The sequence below is a fragment of the Stenella coeruleoalba genome (genome assembly GCF_951394435.1).
Source record: "Stenella coeruleoalba genome assembly, chromosome: 7".
NCBI classification, from domain to species: domain Eukaryota; kingdom Metazoa; phylum Chordata; class Mammalia; order Artiodactyla; family Delphinidae; genus Stenella; species Stenella coeruleoalba.
The window spans coordinates 110,467,867-110,488,116 of NC_137153.1; the positions used below are offsets into that span (position 1 = coordinate 110,467,867).

The 20,250-nt window shown below is 50.4% G+C and overlaps 1 protein-coding gene across 1 annotated transcript in view; it reads left to right on the plus strand.

Annotated features, from left to right (window-relative positions):
- The window catches only part of MORN5 (MORN repeat containing 5), a gene marked incomplete at its 5' end in the record, with an annotated part of 33,497 nt that overhangs the window by 12,292 nt on the left and 955 nt on the right, over nucleotides 1-20,250 (plus strand). The gene's annotated exons all lie outside the window — the stretch shown is intronic.

Consider the following 20,250-nt stretch of genomic DNA (forward strand, 5'->3'; position numbering starts at 1 on the left):
TGGTCGTGAGGCTGTAGTTAATACTTATGAATTCCTTTTTCTATTATAAATTCCATGTTCCATTTGCTTTCTGCTCACATTTCAGTTGGTCTGGTTTTTTAACAGGTAGGGCGACCCAAACCTTCATTCTTGAGGGGTCTGAATCCTTACTGGTCCTGCCTTTTTTGGTTGTTTCGTTGGTTGGTTTAGTTTTGCATTCATTTTTACTATTGGCAGTGGAAGTACTAAGAAGTGCCCTAGAGAACCCCCTTGGGTTCCATACAGCGTCTCCCTTCCCCAGTAACAGCAGCCCAATTTCCACCTGGCAGTCGAGATCCCTCACTCCAGCCAGAAATGTATTCCCCTCCTTTGCCTGTTGTTTCAGTGGCATAAGGTGCGAAAATGGCTAGGTGGCTGTTTCCACTTCCAGTTCAATCGAACCATTGTTGTATCACTTGGTGGGACCATTTCTCCTTGAGAACTAAGGCCTCTGAACCAGTAAAGTTCAAAGTTACAGGAGAAAGGAAGCAAAACTTTTTCTTCAAAGCAGGCACACTGCTGCAGCTCCAGCAGCAAGCACAGACCCAGGCACGTATTAGGCGCTCATTAGCTGTATATGAAAAAAATAAATTAAGGAATGAGTGTGGACTGTGAATCTCTACCAGAGAGATATAGTTACAGCGTTTCCTAAAATTATTTGACCATAAAATTAGTTGGGAGATGGGGCAGCAGGGAGAATTTTTATGGCACTAGTGTTTTGGGGAATTCTGTGTTAGCATAATCTTTCTTCAGTTGTTGTACAATACAACTGATGCATTTTCAGTTTTCTACATTTGAATTGTATTCCAGTCTTGCCTCACTGAGAGGACATGCTGGTCCTGTGCGGGTTCACAGACTAGTGGAGAAGACAGATACAGAAAAATAAAATCACAATATCATGTGATGTGGGCCCTGGTGGGGGGAAGCCCTGGAGAATGGGGGGGGGATGGGGGGGGGAATTGATCACCTGTCTGGGGTGGAGGGTGTCAGTCAGGAAAAAGGTCCCAGAAATGATAGGTCTTTTTTTTGGCCGCGCCACATGGCATGTGGGATCTTAGTTCCCCGACTAGGGATCAAACCCGTGCCCCCTGCAGTGGAAGTGCAGAGTCCTAACCACTGGACCACCAGGGAATCCCCTAAGTGATGGGTCTTAAAGGATGAGTAGGGGTTTCATAAACAGGATCGTTGGGTAAGGGCATTCCAGGCACAGGGAACAGCATGGGCAAAGACACAGAGGCATGAATATGCATGGTGTGACTGGGGAATCAGAAATTGTGGTTCCCAGAATCCTGTGGGCAAAAGCCATGCTTGATGATAAACTTTAAAATGCATCTTGGGGATGCACAGAGGATTTTAGGGCAGTGAAAATACTATAGATGTTACTATGATGATGGATACGTGTTATTATACATCTGTCCAAACCCATAGAATATACAACACGAAGAGTGAACCCTAATGTCGACTAAGGACTTTGGGTGATTATGACGTGTCCATGTAGGTTCATTAATGGTAACAAATGTACCATCTGGTGGGCGATGTTCATAATGGGGGAGACCGTGCATGTGTGGGGCAGGGAATATATGGGCAATCTCTGTACCTGCCTCTCAATTTTATTGTGAACCTAAAACTGCTCTAAAAAATTAAGTCTTTTAAAAAACTGCATCAGGGAAGGGAAGGCCATTCTTAGAAGGGCAGACACTGATTATTGTTTGGGCGACAAATATTTATTGACCAGTTGCTATGGGTCGGGCTCTGTGTTAGGCATGAAGGTGACAGTGGCATCCTAGAGGCTCTCAGGCAGCAAGAGGAAGTGACAGTGAAATGGATCGTGACAGTTCAGAGTTGCTGCAAAAGAACCTCGTGCGGATCCCAAAGCCTGGAGGCCAGCAGGCCAGGGAGGTTTTCTGGGAAAAGCAAGATCTAATGTGAAACCTAAATCAGGGCAGGCAAGTGCATCAGCGTTGGGAAGAGTGTTAAAGGCAGAGGGAACAGGATGTGCAAAGGATTAGAGATGGGGGAGAGCGCTGCACATCTAAGAGGCTACAGGTCGCTCAGGAGCGTGAGACACCAATACGTCAGGGGAAAAAGCAGGAGAGGAGGCCCAAGAGGGCCGGAGGAAAGATCACAGGTGCCTTTTCACCTGAGGGCTGTGGGGGAGTAAGGGAGGGTTTTAGGCGAGTGGAATAGTAACTGATTTGTCCATTAGAAAGATTTCTCTTGTTACGTTAGAAAAGAGGCCAAAGGATAGGAAATGGGAGATCCTTCCAGCAAGATGGCAAGAGAGGGGCATCTGAAGGGCCACGGTCCCCAGGTTCCAGGCTGCCTGCTGGCTGACGCTGGGCCAGTGCCTTCCCTCTCTGGGCCCCTTTCTCTCCATCTGCAAAATGAGACGGTTGAACTGGATGATTTCTAGGCCACTTCTAACCTTGAGAGCCTATGATGGAGGAGGAAGGGTATTTTGGTCCTGATACTATAGGGCAGATCAAGTTCGGAGTGTCCTGAAAACCACTAAAAAGGGGTCTCTGTTAGTAGCCACCTCGTCATTACCCTTGACTCATCTCACCCTCCAGGGACTGATGTGGCCTTCTGTCCATCTTCTGTTTTCCCCCGGGACCCTTTCTCCCCTGCATCCCAATCTGCCCCGTAAACGGTGCTTCCTGTCGGCATCCTGGAGGCTGAGGACTGCTGGCCGCGTGGGCCTGAGGCGGGTGACTGAGGCCATCCCAGAGTAAACACAGTGGCCTAAGCCACTGCTATTATGAGGCACGTGCCACCTAGGTGGGTCAGAGCCGGGGATGCTGCTTTATAGGAGGTCACAGGCTGGGGCACCAGCAGAAGGGTCGCCTTTCGCTCGGAACTGCCTCGGCCCCTCACCCACCTTGGGCTGGCTTCCTTTCCCCCTGGGCAGAGAGAAAGCCCTGGACGGCTAAGCTACAAATTGCTAGGCTGTGAGCACGCTTGACAGATCCAGGTTTGCTAGACTTGGGTTTCCAAGTGTGCCTTTCTTAACTGGAAAGGACAGTACGTACTGCCGGATCATTGCGAGAGTTGAAATCCATCCGTCCGCTCATCCAGAAGCCTTTGAGTGCCTGCAGTGCGCTAGGCTTTGGGGAGCAGGGCGGGCAAGAATCCTCTCAAACTGTGGCTCTCAAACCATTGGACCTTGGCTCGTATCAGGAATGATTTACATCATGACCCAGAACACACACAGACTCACACTCACGTATGTATTCTTACATGAGATGTGCTATGATAGTTTCTATTCAGTTTTTTGTTGTTGTTTTTTTTTGTATTACATGCAGCATGTGGGATCTTAGTTCCCTAACCAGGGATCGAACCGGCACCCCCTGCATTGGAACCGCGGAGTCGCAACAACTGGACACCCAGAGAAGTCCATATTTTCTATTCCGTTTTTTAAAATGATGGTTGCTATGCACTAAATTGATTTCACAACCTTCTTAAGGGTCAGGACCATTGTTCTAGGCAGCCTTCCCTGACCAACCCCTCCCTCCCCGCCCCCCGGCCTCCCTCCATCCTGTCTGTGTGAGATGTCCCTCCGCTGTGCTCCCACAAGCCTCACAGCACTTAGCCCATGACAGTAGAAGACTCTCTATTTGCCTGTCTTCCCCACTAGACTAAGAGCTTCTTGAGGGCGGGGACCGTGTGTCTGTGTCTGATTCAGCCCTGGGTGTTCTGCACCTCACACGGGTCCCACAAGTTGGAGATGATTCAACGTTTGTGAAAGAAAAGCAGGCAGGCGGGCAGAGGACCTGCCTACAAGTCCCTCAGATTCTTCAACAAATTATACAAAATTCAGTCCCCGGCACATAATAGACAACTTATTTTCAATAATAAATATAAGCATTATATTTCTCTGCACCTCCAAGTCTGTAAAGCTTAAGCATTAGAGATCTCAAACCAGTGGCTCTCGAGCCAGAATTTTTGTTTGGCTGGCCCCTTGTTTGAAACGGCATGGGTTTGGGCACCAACAGGGGGCAAGCACTGCCCAGGTTTCCACCACTCCCTGCTGTCTGACCCTCATTAGCACCTGTCATTGTTTGTCCCGGGGCGGGGGTGGATCACACCATGCCGCACCTTGCAGGATCTTAGTTCCCCAACCAGAGATTGAACCCCGGCCCACACAGTGAAAGCACCGAGTCCTAACCACTGGACCGCCAGGGAATTCCCAGCATCTGTCATTTCTTTAAGGTACCCCCCTTAAAGCCTTTGAGCTTATGACCCCTGCATCTCCTGGGACTCTACATGCATCCTGTGAGCTGGGAATGGGTGTGTCCTGAGATGAGGAATCCAGGTCAGGGAGTGAGGAATGACAGACTGGTGATGGTGAAGCTGGAATTCTAACCCACTCCCATCTTCCTACAAGTCCTGTGGTCTTTCCACTCCACTCTGATGCTGCCTCTGTTGGGACCATAAAACCACAAAAGACAGCAACTCCGTGTAGGCAATATTGCAATTAAGACAGCAGACACAAAAGAAAACAGAGACTGAGTTAGGAGCGCCCTCCCGCAGGAGGCTTGAGAGCGGGAAGAGGTCAGAGAGACAGCGTGGTGTGGCGGAGAAATGCCCAGGACCTAGAATACACACATCCGGCTGTCCTCTGGTCCCGGATCCACCACTGGCCAGCTAGGTGGCCATGGGTAGCTTACTTCTTGTCTCCTCTTGGAGCTGTTTCCTCATCTGTAGAATGAGCGTTATAGTAGTACTTAATCTGGAGGAATTGTGGTTAGAAAAGATGGAGTTAAGTAAGCAAAGTACATAGCACAGCACCCAGCTCAAGGCACGTGTCCGGTGATCGGTAGTTGAGGCTGTTATCACTGTACTGATTACTGACTCAGGCTGGGGGAGAGAGAGGAGAGTAAGCCCTGGGGTTTGTTAAGATTTCTCTAGGTGTTTGAGAGAGGGGAAGGCTCTGAGGGGACATGTGATTGGACGTGCTAGGTCTCTCTGCCTCCTCAGGGTTTTGCTGGGGAAATGAAATCCTGCTGAAACTCCGGGGTCTGGAGACTTGATTACGGGGTTCAGAGTGCCAGTCTACCTTTCACCCCCCCTGTCTCTTCCCACCCCATGGTCCAGCCCAAGCAGACTAGCTGCCCTCCATCGATCGACATGGCTCTATCCTCACATCGTATGTTCCCCCGCTGCTGAGAATGCCCCTCCCCCTCTCTCCCCCCCATCACAGTCCTCATCTCTCCATGCTCAGCACACAACAGAAGGCCATGGTTCACCTGCAAGCCCGGAAGAATGGTATGCAGCTTCACCTGCCCATCCACAGCTCAGGGTCACGAAGCTGGGGAGGCTCCTTACCAGACCTTCGCTAAGTGCCTTACCTGCTGATCTCTGCTCTTCCCAGCATCCCAAGTGGGGAATTTTCAGGAGCCAGAGTTTGCAATGAGAAGATCTGGACTCAAATAGGTTAATAACTTGCTCCCAGTCACACAGCTGGCATCAGAGTCGAGTGGAACCCAACTCTGCCCAAACCCTCTTCTTTTCCTTCTTCTTGCCAACTTTGTGTCCTAGCTTATTCTTTCTTTTTGTATATATATTTTAATTCATTTATTTATTTTTGGCTACGACTCTGCGTCGCGGTGCGCGGGCTTCTCATCGCGGTGGCTCCTGTTGTTGCAGAGCACGGGCTCTAGGCGCGCGGGCTTCAGTAGCTGTGGCACATGGGCTCAGTAGTCATGGCTCGTGGGCTCTAGAGTGCAGGCTCAGTAGTTGTGGCACACGGGCTCAGTACTTGTGGCTCGCGGGCTCTAGAGCTCAGGCTCAGTAGCTGTGGCGCACTGGCTTAGTTGCTCCGCAGCATGTGGGATCTTCCCGGACCAGGGCCCGAACCCGTGTCCCCTGCATCAGCAGGCGGATTCTTAACCACTGCACCACCAGGGAAGTCCCTGTCCTAGCTTATTCTTTACTCGGCATCTCCGCTCCCAGACAGGGCTGTGTCTCATTCACAGGTGCTCCTGCACCAAGCGCAGTTCCTGGTACCAGCGGGGGAGCTCAGTGATGCTCTAAATGAATGAAAATGTCCATCTGAGAGTCTTGAGACAGGAACACCACAGCCCCCAAATGAGATGCTACCTTTTTTATAAAGGGTCCTTTACAGACTGTGGGCCAGTAGGGAAGCATTGGAAGACATTTGGGATAGTTACCTTTAACATACTGGGAAATTGGGAGATTAACTCTAACCCTTAGCCCTCCTACTCTCCCCTTTCGTTCCTCTCAGGAGGGATGCGCCTGAGCCGTGCTGGCAGTGTGTACATCTCTTCGAGTAGCTGTTGCTTGCCTCAACGTTACTATCAGGAATCATTTGCAAAATAACTGCACCACTAAGCCTTCCTCCCTCCCTGCAATTAATGACACCCCATGCGCGTGTCTCAGATGAAAGGCACATTATTAATATTCAAAGGAAAAAACGCTCGTAACCATTTTAACATATACAACTAACAATGAACTAAATTTGCTTTGTGGAAGACAGAGAGTGAGCATCCCAAATTAGTTTATGTAAAAGCTGAAATTCCTCCCCGAAAGGTCTCAGTACCATCCTCAAAGAATATCCTGATCATCAGAAATGCTGTCAAGATTCCCGCCAACATTATCCCCTTTGTTGTCTGAAATGTCGAATCAAGCACATCTGGCAAATGTCCTAGAGCTCACAAATCTTTCAAACAGCGTATAATTCCCAACGGTTAGAGAGAACGCCACCGCTTAATCGTGCTCCTCTTCAAAATAGCACCAACTTTCCTTCAATCAGAAACAATGGCTTGGGCTTCTTAAAAATATCGCATACCAGTGATTATTTGCAGAGAGGGCCCCTTTGCGTTTGAACCTGTAGGTTTCAGACAGAATTTAAAATCAAGATCACGACCCTCGTTTGAATGTATGCTCGGGTAAAAGGACGATGGGAAGAAGCAGGGGTGTGAATCGGGGTCCAAAGAGTGACCTGGCCTGGGTGATCCGGAGTCTTTTGGAGGTGACAGCTGGCTCCACCAGGAGAGGATGAAGATGATAGGGGGGTGGGGTGACAGGTGGCACTGACTGAGCCTTGACCCTGCACCGGGCACTCAACTACAGGGGAGGGGTGTATTCGCATGATCCCTGTTTGACAAATGAGGAAACTGAGGTTCGGTGAAGTTAAAGAATTTCCCCAGAAAATTTGGCAGGAACTGGGATCCACACTTGGGCTCATCTGCCTCCAGAGATTTGCCTCTTTCCACTTTGCCCAGCCAACTCCAAGACTGTCTGTCCACAGAGGCCTGGGCATGGAGCTCCCAGACATTGGTGTTTATCTGCTCCCCACCCAACTTTACAAAGCTGCAGAGTGAGCAGCTAGAAGTGAAAGACCACTTGGCCTTCTAAAGTTTTTCTGGTATTATTTAAACAGTTGAAAACTAAAAACATCCCAAATGTCCAGCAGGAGGGAACTCATTCAATAATATATGATATAGCCTCGGGAATTCTCTGGCGGTCCAGTGGTTAGGACTCAGTGCTTTCACTGCCGTGGGCCCGGGTTCGATCCCTGGTCGGGGAACTAAGGTCCTGCGAGCTGCGTGGTGCGGCCAAGTAAAAGATAATATATGATATAGGCTTACAATAAAATACAATGCAGCCATTAAAATGGCAGTGAAGGAATGGACCTATTGATATACAAAGGTAGCCATAGTTTATTTCAGGTGAAAAAGCAGGGTAATAATAATAACCACCATTTACTGAGTGCTTTCTATGTTCCAGGCGCTGGTTTGAGCACTTTACATAATTTATTTTCTTTTATCTAGGAAATAGTTGTCTTTATTATTTCCATTTTATAGATGATGAAACTGAGGTGAGGTGAAATGCTTTGCCCAAAGTTACCCGGGTAATAGGTGGCAGGGCTGGAATTTGAATCCAGGTCTAGCTGACTCAGAGGTAAAGATGACATTTGAGCTGGTTCTGAATGAGAAGCTGGAGTTTATTAGTGAAAGAAAGAAAGAACCAAGGGCCTTCCTTGTGGCCCAGAGACATAAAAATATCCAAGGAGTGTAAGATGGCAGTAGTGGTTCTTTTTCCCTAGATAGTTCTCTGCCCACTTTATTGCTCAAAAACTGGCCAAGGAACGCGAGTCTTTCAATGCCACCAACAAACCAAGACTCTTCTCATCCTGAAGCCTCTGCCTCCACCTGACAGGTGAGAAAGCTGAGACCCAGAGAGGGAGGATGACGTGCCGGACCCCACACAGCCTGTCTGTGTTAGGGCCGGGGCAGGACCCACCTTCCCACCGCCAGCCAGGGCTCCTTCGGCAAACCCAGGCTGCCCCCCACCCTGCTTCCCCCGTGGTTTCTGCAAAATGGCCGAGCAAGTCTCCTGCCCCGCCCCCTCCCGCTGTCATCTCTCCTCAAGACAAAAGGCAATTTACCCAAATGTTATAATCACCTGGAGGCTGGCACGCAGGGCCATGCCTGCCATATCTGCGGTACTGTTAGCAGCACCATAATGAAGGCTTTGTGGAGGGATAATATCACACTTGTAACTGCCAAAGAAAATGCCCACACGGATCACAGATCCCGGCATCTGCTTTAAGCAAAAGGGGTATGAAGGGAATTATAGTATCAAATGCCTTTACTGTGCCAGGGACTCGCCACATCCCAGCCCCCTGAGGAATGCATCATTATCCCTATTTGGCAGATGGGGAAACTGAGCCTCAGAGAACTTACTGACAGGAGCAGTTACTAAAGGGAGGAATCGGGACTTGAACCCAGGCGTCTCTGACACCAGAGGCCACACTGTGAACTGATAGGAACTTCTCTGAGGGTCTGGCAAAGCTGTGGACCTTCTTCTCCCCAGAGACATACACCAGAAGCCACCCCCCTCCCCTACAGAGGGTGGGATCGGCCCGTCAAGGCCCTTTTGCTCTAGGAATGACAGCCTGCCCTGCCTTGCGCCCCTCCCTGACCTGCGGGAACCGCCCCCTGCCTGACTCTTTTCCCAGTTCCAATTCCAAAGGCCCTGGAAATTCCCTTTCCAGCCATTGTGCCCACAGGACTCTGACAGCAATACATCCCCCACCCTCCACAGCAGCCTCCTGGAAGCATCCAAAGGATACAGCTTCCCCTTCCGTGGCTGGAGTCCACCCGAGCCAGCACCCCGTGGTTTGTTTCGTCTCCTTTAATAGAAGTGGATACGAGGCCAGAGCCCAGGGGGCAGGAGCCTCATCTCGCTTCCTCAGCCCACACGCTGGAACCCAGGGCAGCTGGCTGAGAGCCCTGCTCAACCTCAGGTCCAGGAGAGGCAGGCAGGGTTACAGGCCGGCCCCAGGGACTCTGCCAGATCTGCCCTCAGACCCTGGCTCTGCCATTGGCCGGCTGTGTGATCTCAAGCTAGTCTCTTAACTTCTCTGAGCTTCGGTTTCCTCATCTGACAAGTGGGGGTGGAACTATGACCTTCCTTCCAGGATTGTGGTGAGTGTTATTGAGATGATGCAGGGGATGCAGTGAGAGCAGTGCCCAGCCCATGAGGAGCTTAAGGCCTGTCACAGATAACAGTTGGGATTATTTTATATCCCAGGGACTAGTGCTGGTCGAGATGCAGGGGCCTCCTTAACTCCGTGCCCCAAAGGGAGGAGCCAGAGTGACCTTGGCAAGCTGCCCTCTGGCCTCCTCCCACCTGCTTTTAATGCCAATTTCAAAACTGGGCTGGAGGCCTGCAGTCCCCTGATCTCTCTAGCCCGCCTTTGGCACTGTTCTGGATGTGTTCCCATCATCCTCAGCATTTCTTATTCATCTGGAGCCTCAGACCCTCTAGGATCCCTCCAGACACGGGCCCTCACTGATCCCCTGCGGATACCAGGGTCTCACCTGGGGGCCACCTCAGTGCCTGCCACCTCCCCAAACCAGTGCAGGGTCGGGGGTGGGGAGAGATGCATAAACAGTCACAGGACCCGGGATGGGCACTCTCTGGACGGAAGCCTAGAGCCCAAGTGTTCAAAAGGCTGCAGAGAACCTGCAGAGAACCTGCCCCTCAAAATATAGGTCAGAAAGTAACATAACAGAAACCATAAAAAAAGTACATGGAAGGAAGTCCAACATAAGTCTATATTCTCCATGATGTTTATATTAATGTTTAATGTGGAATATCAGATTTGAGATTCTTTTTTTAAAAATAAATTTATTTTATTTATTTATTTATGACTGGGTTGGGTCTTCGTTGCTGCGCACGGGCTTTCTCTAGTTCCAGTGAGCAGGGGCTACTCTTCATTGCAGTGTGCGGGCTTCTCATTGTGGTGGCTTCTCTTGTTACGGAGCATGGGCTCTGGGCACGTGGGTTCAGTAGTCGTGGGTCACAAGCTCCAGAGTACAGGCTCAGTAGTTGTGGCGCATAGGCTTAGTTGTTCTGCGGCACGTGGGATCTTCCCGGACCAGGGATCGAACCCGTGTCCCCTGCATTGGCAGGCGGATTCTTAACCACTGCTCCACCAGGGAAGTCCCAGATATGAGATTCTTTCTCCAAAAAACCGGGAGTGCCCTGCTTTGCTGGTGCCAGGAGTCAGAAGCACAGTGTGCTGGGGGAGCACAGAGAAAACGGTAAGTGTGTCCCAAGTCAAGTTGATGTTCTGGAAAAGGTGGTGTTTGGCTAGGCTTTAAAGTTTGAGAGGTGGATTTTGCTGCCTGGAAAGGAAGGAAAACATGAGCAGAGGCACAGAGATGCAGGGGCCTGGGTACTCAAGATGGAGCACCTGAGACCCACTACTGTGTTGGGAGACAGAGGAGTAGTCAAGGAAGGCCTCCCTTAGGCAGTGATGGACAGAGTAGGCTTTGATGGGTGTGTAGGAGTGTGTCTGAGCTGGGCATTCAAAGCAGAGGGACACAGTGTGGGCTGGAGAGAGGCTTGAATGCCAGGTTAGGGAGCTTAGCTTCAATCCTTCAGACAGTAAAGACGTGGTAGTTGCAGAAAGATTTTTCAGGGAAGTCTGTAATGGCTGAGGGCTGCAGCTCTGGAGATAGACTTGGGTATGAGCCTGTACCCCCTTATTAGCTGAGTGAGCTGGGACATATAACTCCATCTCTCTGAGCCTCAGAGCCCTCCCCTGTGAAACGGGATAATAACACTGACTCTGAGGCTTCCCTGGTGGTGCAGTGGTTGGGAGTCCGTCTGCCAGTGCAGGGGACATGGGTCTGAGCCCTGGTCTGGGAGGACCCCACATGCCGCGGAGCAACTGAGCCCAAGCGCCACAACTGCTGAGCCTGCGCTCTAGAGTCCGTGTGCCGTGACTGCTGAAGCCCGCGCGCCTAGAGCCCGTGCTCCTCAACAAGAGAGGCCACCGCAACAGGAGGCCCCCACTCGACACAACTAAGGAAGGCCCAAGTGTAGCAGCGGAGGCCCAACCCAGCCAAAAATTAATTAATTAATTAATTTTTTAAAAAAATCTTTAAAAAATAATAACACTGACTTTGCAAGATTGCTGTGAGGATTAAGTGAGTTCTAGTCTGAGTTCCGTAGGTCCTTAACATCCTAACATCCCTCCTGGCCATCCCCACTGTCCCAGCCTTAATTCTGCCCCCAGCATCTGCCACCTGGAGGACAGGCCCAAGTGCCAGGCCCGTCCCTGTCAGTCCATTGTCCACACGCAGCTGGAGAGCAGAGGCAGAAGGGAGCAGAGGGTCAGAGCAAGGGCCAACCGAGTGACCTTGGCCTCAGCACTTGGCTTCCCAGCGCTGCCTGTGTACAGCGGCCAGGCATCACAGACATCTTTAGTGAACACAAATGCAATTATGACTGCTTGAAAAATAAAAGTGGGAATCAGGGAAACAAGAAGAATAGCAATATAGATGGTGTTGGTGACTTTGCACCCTCCCCTACTTAGCACACACCTGCTCTGGAGTGAGTGTGGGAGATGTGAATCAGTTGGTCTGCGTCCCTGTGCACCTCCTGTTGTGTGAGCACCTTGCCACACACAGGCTGATGCTAGTATTTAAGGATGTGTATTTTTTTTTTTTTACCAGTAGGGCCCATAAACACAGGCCAGCTATGCATCTGGACCTCAACAGCAGGAATAACTCTCTGTCCCAATAGTGTCAGAATCCCAATAGTACGACACTTAGTGAGACATCCTTCTCCAGTCTGGGGCTTTCCTAAGAGATTCCCAAAGGTCATTATGACCGTGGGCACTTTTCCCTTTACCCACCAACTGGAGCATCTGCAATGCCACCTGAGACACCAACTGTGCACGTAACAAAGGTGGTATGAGAATTGCATGAGATCAGGCATGGAAAGTACATGCATGTGCCCGGCACATGGACCTGATCCCAGCTCACCATGTTCGTTGCCCAGACTCACCCTCCCCCGGTCACAGCCCGATCCAGCCCTAGGTCTGACCTCGAAGGTCTCAACCCAATGGTTTCAACATATTAAAACAGAATGTAGCCACGCTCCCATATTAAATGTAATTTTTTGCTGTTAAAACTTCGAAAGGATTTTTCAGACTTTGCTTGGTAGATGGTGTGACTGCAAGACTTTAACAATTGGCTGTGATTTCTTGAGAGCCATGTACACACTGGAGAATTCTTGACAAATGAGGAAACCAAGCCTACGAATTGATTTCAAGTGTAATAACATTGTTTTGATTTCTAAATTTAATAATTAATTCAGGCTTTATGCATTAATTATAACATTTATTAATTTCAGTGTTGCAGTTTCTCTTTCTGTGTTTCAGAGTCAGTCATTTTTTCCCATGTCTCTTACAGTTGAATAGGCCTTGACGAGCTTGTGGGTGCTGGGCCCTGCCCCTCTAGTTCCCCGTGGGTGAAGCAGCCTGGCCTCACCACACCCACCCCTACCCCCTGGAGACCTCCACCCACCCAGCCCAGAAGATGCTCCTTTACAGGGAAAGCAAGAGCAGCCCCGGGCCTCCCTTCCTGCCCGATGGTGGGCTCTGCCTGGGCAGCCACCTGTCAGTCAATATTGGCGACGCTGTGGCCTTGGCCTCTGGCCACACCTCTGCCAGCAAAGTTCAAAGCCTCTTTGCAGGAGTTGGGACAGGGATGGCCCGGCATTGGGTGCCGCTCTCACCCCTGCATTTGCACAGAGGGTGTGGCCGGGCTCTGGGGACTGCACCTGCCCACAGCCTGGGGTGCCAGGTTTGCCATGCACCTCTCGCCCCAGCCACGGTTCACACAGGAGCCGTCTGAGAGCGCGCTGGCCTCGACCCCAGGAAGAGAGGGCAGCCCTCACGGCAGAGCTCCTGCCCTGGAGCCTGGCGTGGCCTGGCGTTCTGGGTGCGCGCCGGGCTGTCACTGCAAGCTGCACGCCTCCTCCCTTGACATCTGGTCACACACGCACAGACTCAGACGCTCACACACCGCGTGTCACACGCAGGCTGAGGGTCCCCATACGGGCGCACTCTCTCTTCACCACTTACACACTCACGGCACACCGATGCACGCTTGCACACATTCACGCTCACACTTGGGTAGATTCCCACACTTCGACGGAAACACGCCCACTTGTGCCCATGCACACACAGCCTCATCAAGTGTGACCTTCACACCAGCACTCTGTGCCCCTCCCCTCCCCGCTGGTGGAATGAGGTGGGGAGACGGTTCGCACCCCAAGCCTTGGTTTCCTCGTCCTGACTGGGGCCAATGCCTTTTACTCACTGAGAAGAGGACGGACGTGCCCCCTTTCCACAGAGCCCTGTGCTTCCCGGGTGCTCGGCCAGTGTGACCCTCATCCCCTCTCCCGAGGCTGGACACCTTGACTCACCTGGTCTCCTCCCTTTCCCTGTCCCCACCCAAGGCTCCCGCACACCAGGTGGGCGCTGCAGGTGTGCTTGGCCCAAAGGCGTGCCATGAGCTAGCGACATCTGGCCTGCGGGTGCCTGATGACCTGAATCAGCCCGTTTGCCCTCTCTGTGCTCGCCTGCCCCAAGCTGCCCCTCGCTCTGAATAAAAGCACTAGTTGAGCTGCGGCTCTTGATCCTTGTGTAAAGACCTCCACCTCCCCAGCGCCTCCCTCCGCCCCCACAGGGAACCAGAAGTTCCAGGGCTGCTGAGTTCCTTAAGAACACCCCCTTGAAGGTACCCAGTTTGGGAATTAAAGGCCCATCGAAATGATGATCTGAGCTCACACTTCCTGGGTACCCACCTAGGGCCGTTCAGCCCCGCCAGTCCCCAGTCTGCCCTCTGCCGGAGGTCTGGTTAAACCCACTAGACAGACAAGGAGCCGGCTCAGAGAGGGGCAGTGACTTGTCCAAGATCACCCAGCAAGATGGCGGCAGGGCTCACAAAGGACCCTGAACTCCCTCCAGCCTATGCTGTGCAGTCGCAGGGGCCCTTAAGTCCCATCTTGCAAAGACAGCTTCTGGCTTTCTTTGGTTTTGGGCATTTCCTGCGCCCCAGGCACTGTGCTAAGCACTTTTCGGGAATGACCTCAGTTGATCCTCCCAGGAAACCTTCCAGGCAGGCACCTCCGCAGATGAGGAAATGACACCCAGAGAGGTGCGAGGCCATCTGCCCAAGGTCTCTGAGCTAGTGGCGGCCGAGCTCCAAAGCTCGCACCCTTAACAACTGCGCCACACCGCCTCCCTGCCAGCCATCAGGGGAGCCAACAGTGTTGCATGTGCCGTCCGACTTTCAGGACTCTTCTTCCGCCAGCACTGCACCGACCTGCAGGCTGCACGAATGACACTCTCCGTGACCTGGGCCCTGCTTGGTGGCCTGTGCGGGCCTGCCCCTCCCACCCTCACCGTGGGGCCCCAGGCCAGCCAGGGCTTTGAGCTTCCGGAGCGTGGCTCGCGCCCAGGTGTGAGCCCAGACAACCCATCCTCCCCATGTGGTGGGGCTGCTCGGTCCTTGGCCTCGAGACAGGAAAGGAAACAGCGGCCGGTGGCCTTGGCGCCGCCCTTGGCCTTGGCGCCGCCCTTGGCATGTCTGCTTTGCCCTCTCAGCTCCGTTGGCTGAGGGTGGGGAAGAAATTCTTCCCCCTTTTTCTAAATCCCACAGAGCAAACTTATTACTTTTATGTCCCCAAAGTTACATTTCTTTATTCATTCATCCATATTAAATAAGTATATTTAATATACTTATTAAATACTTTTCAAGTGCTGGATCTGCGCCGGGCTCTGAAGAGTGAATTGATCATGGTGACCATGACCATGACCGCAGCCTGGGTCAGGGAAGGTGACATCCAGGCAGGGCCCATGGTGGCAGAGGACGGCCAGGGGGACACACATTCATCAGGTGCCTGAAGCTGGGGCTGTGATAGGCCTGAAAGGAAACCATGATCATGCAGGCAGCCCTGCTTCCTGACCACACCATCTTTAATGTGCTGTGTATTTCTACTTCTTTGACAGAAATCCTAGAAAAACTCATCCATGTTACATTGGGTTGTTTGTGTTGAAAGAATTAATGTGTCAAACGTACATGTTTAAAATATATTGCAGTTGTTATACTCATGTTTAGGTCTTTCTTCACTTTTATATTCACTAAGGTCCAGAAATGGGAAGTGCCCTGGGCCTCCCTTGAGCTCTGAGAGGCCCTGCACCTGAACCAGGTCCTGAAAGGAAGGGTGTCCCCCGCTCCCTGGAGCAGCTTGTACAAAGGCACAGGGACACTGAACACATGCCTGTGGGCGACTGTGTTACGTCAGGGTAGCTGCATTTCACAGCGGGGGAGGGAGGCAGGCTGGAAAGTTCTTAAGGTCCAGGCGAAGGAGTGGGGAGCCTTCACAGGGAAAGCTTCTCAGTTGGGTGGCCTGTGGTCAGACTCGGGGTCTCTCTTGCTGCAAGTTCCTTTTCTTCTCTGTAAGAAGCCCAGCTCTCCTAGTGACTGGTGAGATTCATTGGGGGCAGCAGGGGAGGGGATGCAGGGAGCAGCGAGGTCACTTCCAAAGCTTGAGAACCAGAATAAAGAAATCTCTGTGCCCCAAGAGCAGATAGATTAAGCCACAGAGTGCCTGGGTCAACCCTCTGGGTCTCAGTCCCCTCTGTCCCCCAGGACCAGGCACAGGGCTGGCCACAGGATTGAGCTTGTTGACTTAATTGTTCATTCATTCATTCAACAGATGTGGGCTAAGCACTCCTGTGTGCCAGACACTGGTCTGATGATGCCACAGTGAAGAAGCAGACAAGGCCCTGGTTTCATTGGAGCTTGTAGTGTGGATGGGGAGACAGACAACATGTAAATAAACAAGAAAATTGCAGCAAGAGGCATACGCCCTGAAGGAGATAAAATGAACACCGGATATCAGGGATCACTGAGAAGTGACATTTGAGATGAGACATGAATGCCAAGAAATAGGTGTCAGGAATGTTTGTTGATAGCAATCAAAGACAAATCAGAAGGCAACAGACTTATTCCAGACTTCAACTGGCAAAGCAGTTGTTGGTTGCCTACGGCACGCTGGGTCCAGTGGTCAACAGGCAGACATAGTCTCTGCATTAAGTTTACAGCCCAGTGGGAGAGAAAACTATGTAAGGAAATCTGCAAGTAAGTGTAGGCTCATAAATTTTTTTATTGAATGAAAGATTCTTTAAGTTCTATAGTGCTTTACAATTTTCAAGTTTCATACATATGATTTCATATAATCCCATAATAACCCCTTTCCCCCCCCCACCCCTGTATGGCCCCCTCCTCCCTTCCCTCTCCCCACTGGTAACCACTAGTTTGTTCTCCATATTTGTGTAGAATCATAAATTGTCAAGTGCAGGGCCCAGGACAGAGGAAAGGGCGTGAAGGACTTTATTTTGGATGGTTGGGTATGTGAAAAGGTTTCCACTCCTCTTGGAGAACATGATAATCTCACCTTTTACAGAGCACACTGGATTTTCAGGCATTTTTAAAAATAAACATTTTATTTTAGTACAATTTCAGATATACAGAATTATTGAAAAGATAGTACAGAGAGTTCCCACTATACCCCACATCCAGTGTCCCTATTATTAACATCTTATATTGTACCATGCATCTGTCACAATTAATGAACTAATATCAATACATTTTTATTAACTAAATAAAAATAACTAAAGCCCATACTTCATTCAGATTTCCTCCATCTTTCCTTAATGTCTCTTTTCTGTTCCAGGATCCCACCCATGACACCACATTACATTTAGTTGTCACTTCACCTTAGGATCCTCTTGGCTGTGAGAGTTTCTCAGACTTTCCTTGTTTTCGATGACACTTTTGAGGAGTACTGGGCAAGTGTTTTGTAAAATGTCCTTTGATTGGAATTTGTCTGATGGTTTTCACATGATTTGACTGGGGTTGTGGGTTTGGGGGAGGAAGACCACAGAGGTAAGGGCCATTTTCATCATATCAAGGCTATACACTATCCACAGGGCTTATCACTGCTGATGTTGACCTTGATCACTTGGATGAGGTGTGTTTGTCAGGTTTCTCCATTGAAAAGTTACTCTTTTTTTGGTTCTTTACCCCCTTCCTATACTGTCTTTTTTACAAGGAAATCCCTATGCAGCCCACATCTAAGGAATAGGGAGTTATGCCCCATCTCCTTGACGGCAGACTACCCACATAAATTGTTTGGAATTCTTCTGCGCAGGAGATCTGTCTATTCTCCAACTTTTATGCATTTTTACCAATATTTTTTTACTTTTTAGAAATTCAAGAACCCTATTGGTGTTTCTAGGAACCTAGAAACATTTTGCTTCATTTACTAAAATGCATGAAATTACCAAGGCAATAAATTAGAGGGTAGGAAAAAAGCCAATGATTATTTTTATTTTCTATTGCAGATACACATTAATGAAAGATTTGGGAAATAACAAAAACAGAAGAACCTCTGTAGCCCCACTGCTCAGAGCTGACCATGATTCACGTTCAATTTATTATTTTTAATTTTTCTTCTGTGCACAATTTTTACACAGATTATACTGTCTATGGAATTTTGTTTCTTACCTCCTTCCATCTTTTTTTTTTTATTATAATATCAGAAACATTCCTCCTATGTTGCTATACAGACTTCCTAACCATATTTTTTCAGTGGCTGCTAAATTCTCATGTGGCACATGGTGTCTCCCACCCGCCCCCCAAACTTAGCAGTATACCTGGCACATAGTCAGTGTTTAGAAATTATTTGTTAAATGAATGAATATACAACAAAGTAATCATCCTCTTGTTTTTAGAAGCATAGGTTATTTCAGTTTTCTTGATTCTAAACAGTACCGAGACAAACAGATTATTCCCATAACATCCCAGGGTGGAATTACTGGGCCAGTGGGGGCCAAAAGTTTTCAAGATAAATGCACCAAACCAGAAATCTCCCTCCCCTTCCTCTGAACCACCGGCAATTGTGCCGAGGGTAATAATTTACAATTGATTAAAGAGTTTGCGGGGTGTTTTTTTCCCCATCTTTTTTTCCCCTCCTCTCCCCCTCTCGTCCTGCCGAAAAAGGGGGAAAATTATCCTAGAAGGTGAAGATGTTCTCAGACAATCATATTAACATATTCCAACAATCGCAATTTGCAAAATAGTAATCACAACTGCCGGGATCTGGGAGGCATTAATCAAAGCTGCAGGTTTAATTCCATTTTAAATATTGATGAAATGTGCTTGGGCAGTCTCACCCTGGCGTGGCAGGGACAGGGGAGCCGCCTCGCGGCACAGGGGAGGTGGAGGGGAGGGTTGGGGAGCAGCTGCTGGGAGGGGAGGCATCTGTCATTCAAATTGGTGACTGAGCGGCCAGGTAGAGAGTGAAAGGGGTAGTGAAGAGGGCTGTTAAGTCCATTGCTGTCAATTTGTAACCATCAGGGAGGGGCCTGAGGACTGGTTCAGCACAATAAACCCAGTTGGTCTGGTTTCAGGGTTACCACTGAAGAGGTTGCAGCTGCACTGATTCGAATAGCCCGGAGACTTCAGAACTGTAATTATCAACCAGGCTGCTCTCGGTGTGGCAAAAGTGGGCTTCACCAGCACTTAACTCCTTGTGTGCCGCCGCTCTCCCCGCCCACCATCCCCCCCCACCCCCCGGGGTTGACAGCCAGGTGCGGATTCCCCCGCAGCCTCCTCGGGGAAACTGAGGCCCACCGGCTGCTGAGGGCAGTCCTCAAAGGCCAGAGCGTGCAGGCAGAGAGCCTTTCTCCTGAGGTCACAGACAAAGAACTAATGGGGGCGGTTACGGAGGAGGCCGGCTCTGTGGGGCAGCCTCGCCTTCTGGCACCGTCGGGCCTGCCCTGGGGTGAAAAGTCAGGCTTTGGGGTCTGATGAGCCTTGGCTTAAATTCCGCTGGCCGTGGACACGAGGTAAGGCTCGTCCTCTGTAAAGTGGAGGTAATCTTTCGTACCCTACTGGGCTCTCACAAAAAACTCAGATCGACGTTTGTAAATTACAGAGCACACAGTAGGCTGACAATAGCCTTGTCTCCCTGGGCCGGGGAGTGGTGCTGTCACAGAAGAGGAAAGGGCTCCTGGCAGGCGCCTCTGGTTCGGAGGGTAGGATATCTCAGGCCCTCTGCGTTTCAGCTCTCAAGGAGTGTCTTTTATGTCTAGCTTCTGCCATTTGGCACCCAAGGAGGATGAGTAATTCCATACTCCCACCTCTCGGGAGGGAGACGCTGAGCTAGGCAGGGGGTGAGGGTTGGAATCAAGAGACTCTGGTGCTGCGCCCTGAGGACAGCTGCTCGAGGGCAGGGGTTTGGGCCGGGGCTCTTTATCCCCAGGAAGAGGGAAGGCAGGAACGAGGGAAGGACCGCAGGCAGGCATTGCGGCGCTGGGGAAAAAAACATGGGCTTCGCTGGGAGTCTTGGGGAATGAAGTCTGTGCACGGCTCCGTAACCCTCCTCCTGGAATATAATCCCAGAGAAATTCTCCCACGTATCCACGAAGGGATGGACCCAAGAACGTTTGTCCCAGCGTCATTCCCGGTCACCGGAGGTGGAGGCAACCTGCGTGCCCACCCCTGGGAGGATGGGTAGTACAACATGACGGAAGCCCACCATGGAATATTAGGCAGCAGTCAGGAGCAAAGAACTAGATGTCCGCGTCGCAACAAGAATAGATCTTGAAAATGTAGTGTTGAGTGAAAAAAGTGAGGCACAATGAAATTCACAGCACAATGCCATCTATGTAAATTGAAACCACATTCGCACACAAAACAACAGTACACATTTTACAGAGCTACGTGCATTTTTAGGGGTATATATCCCGCCATTGGAATGGGTCTCTGTCGTGGTGGGGGGAGAGGCTGGGTGTGGCTTTGGAGGATAAAGGGGAAAAATGAAAATAGAGTC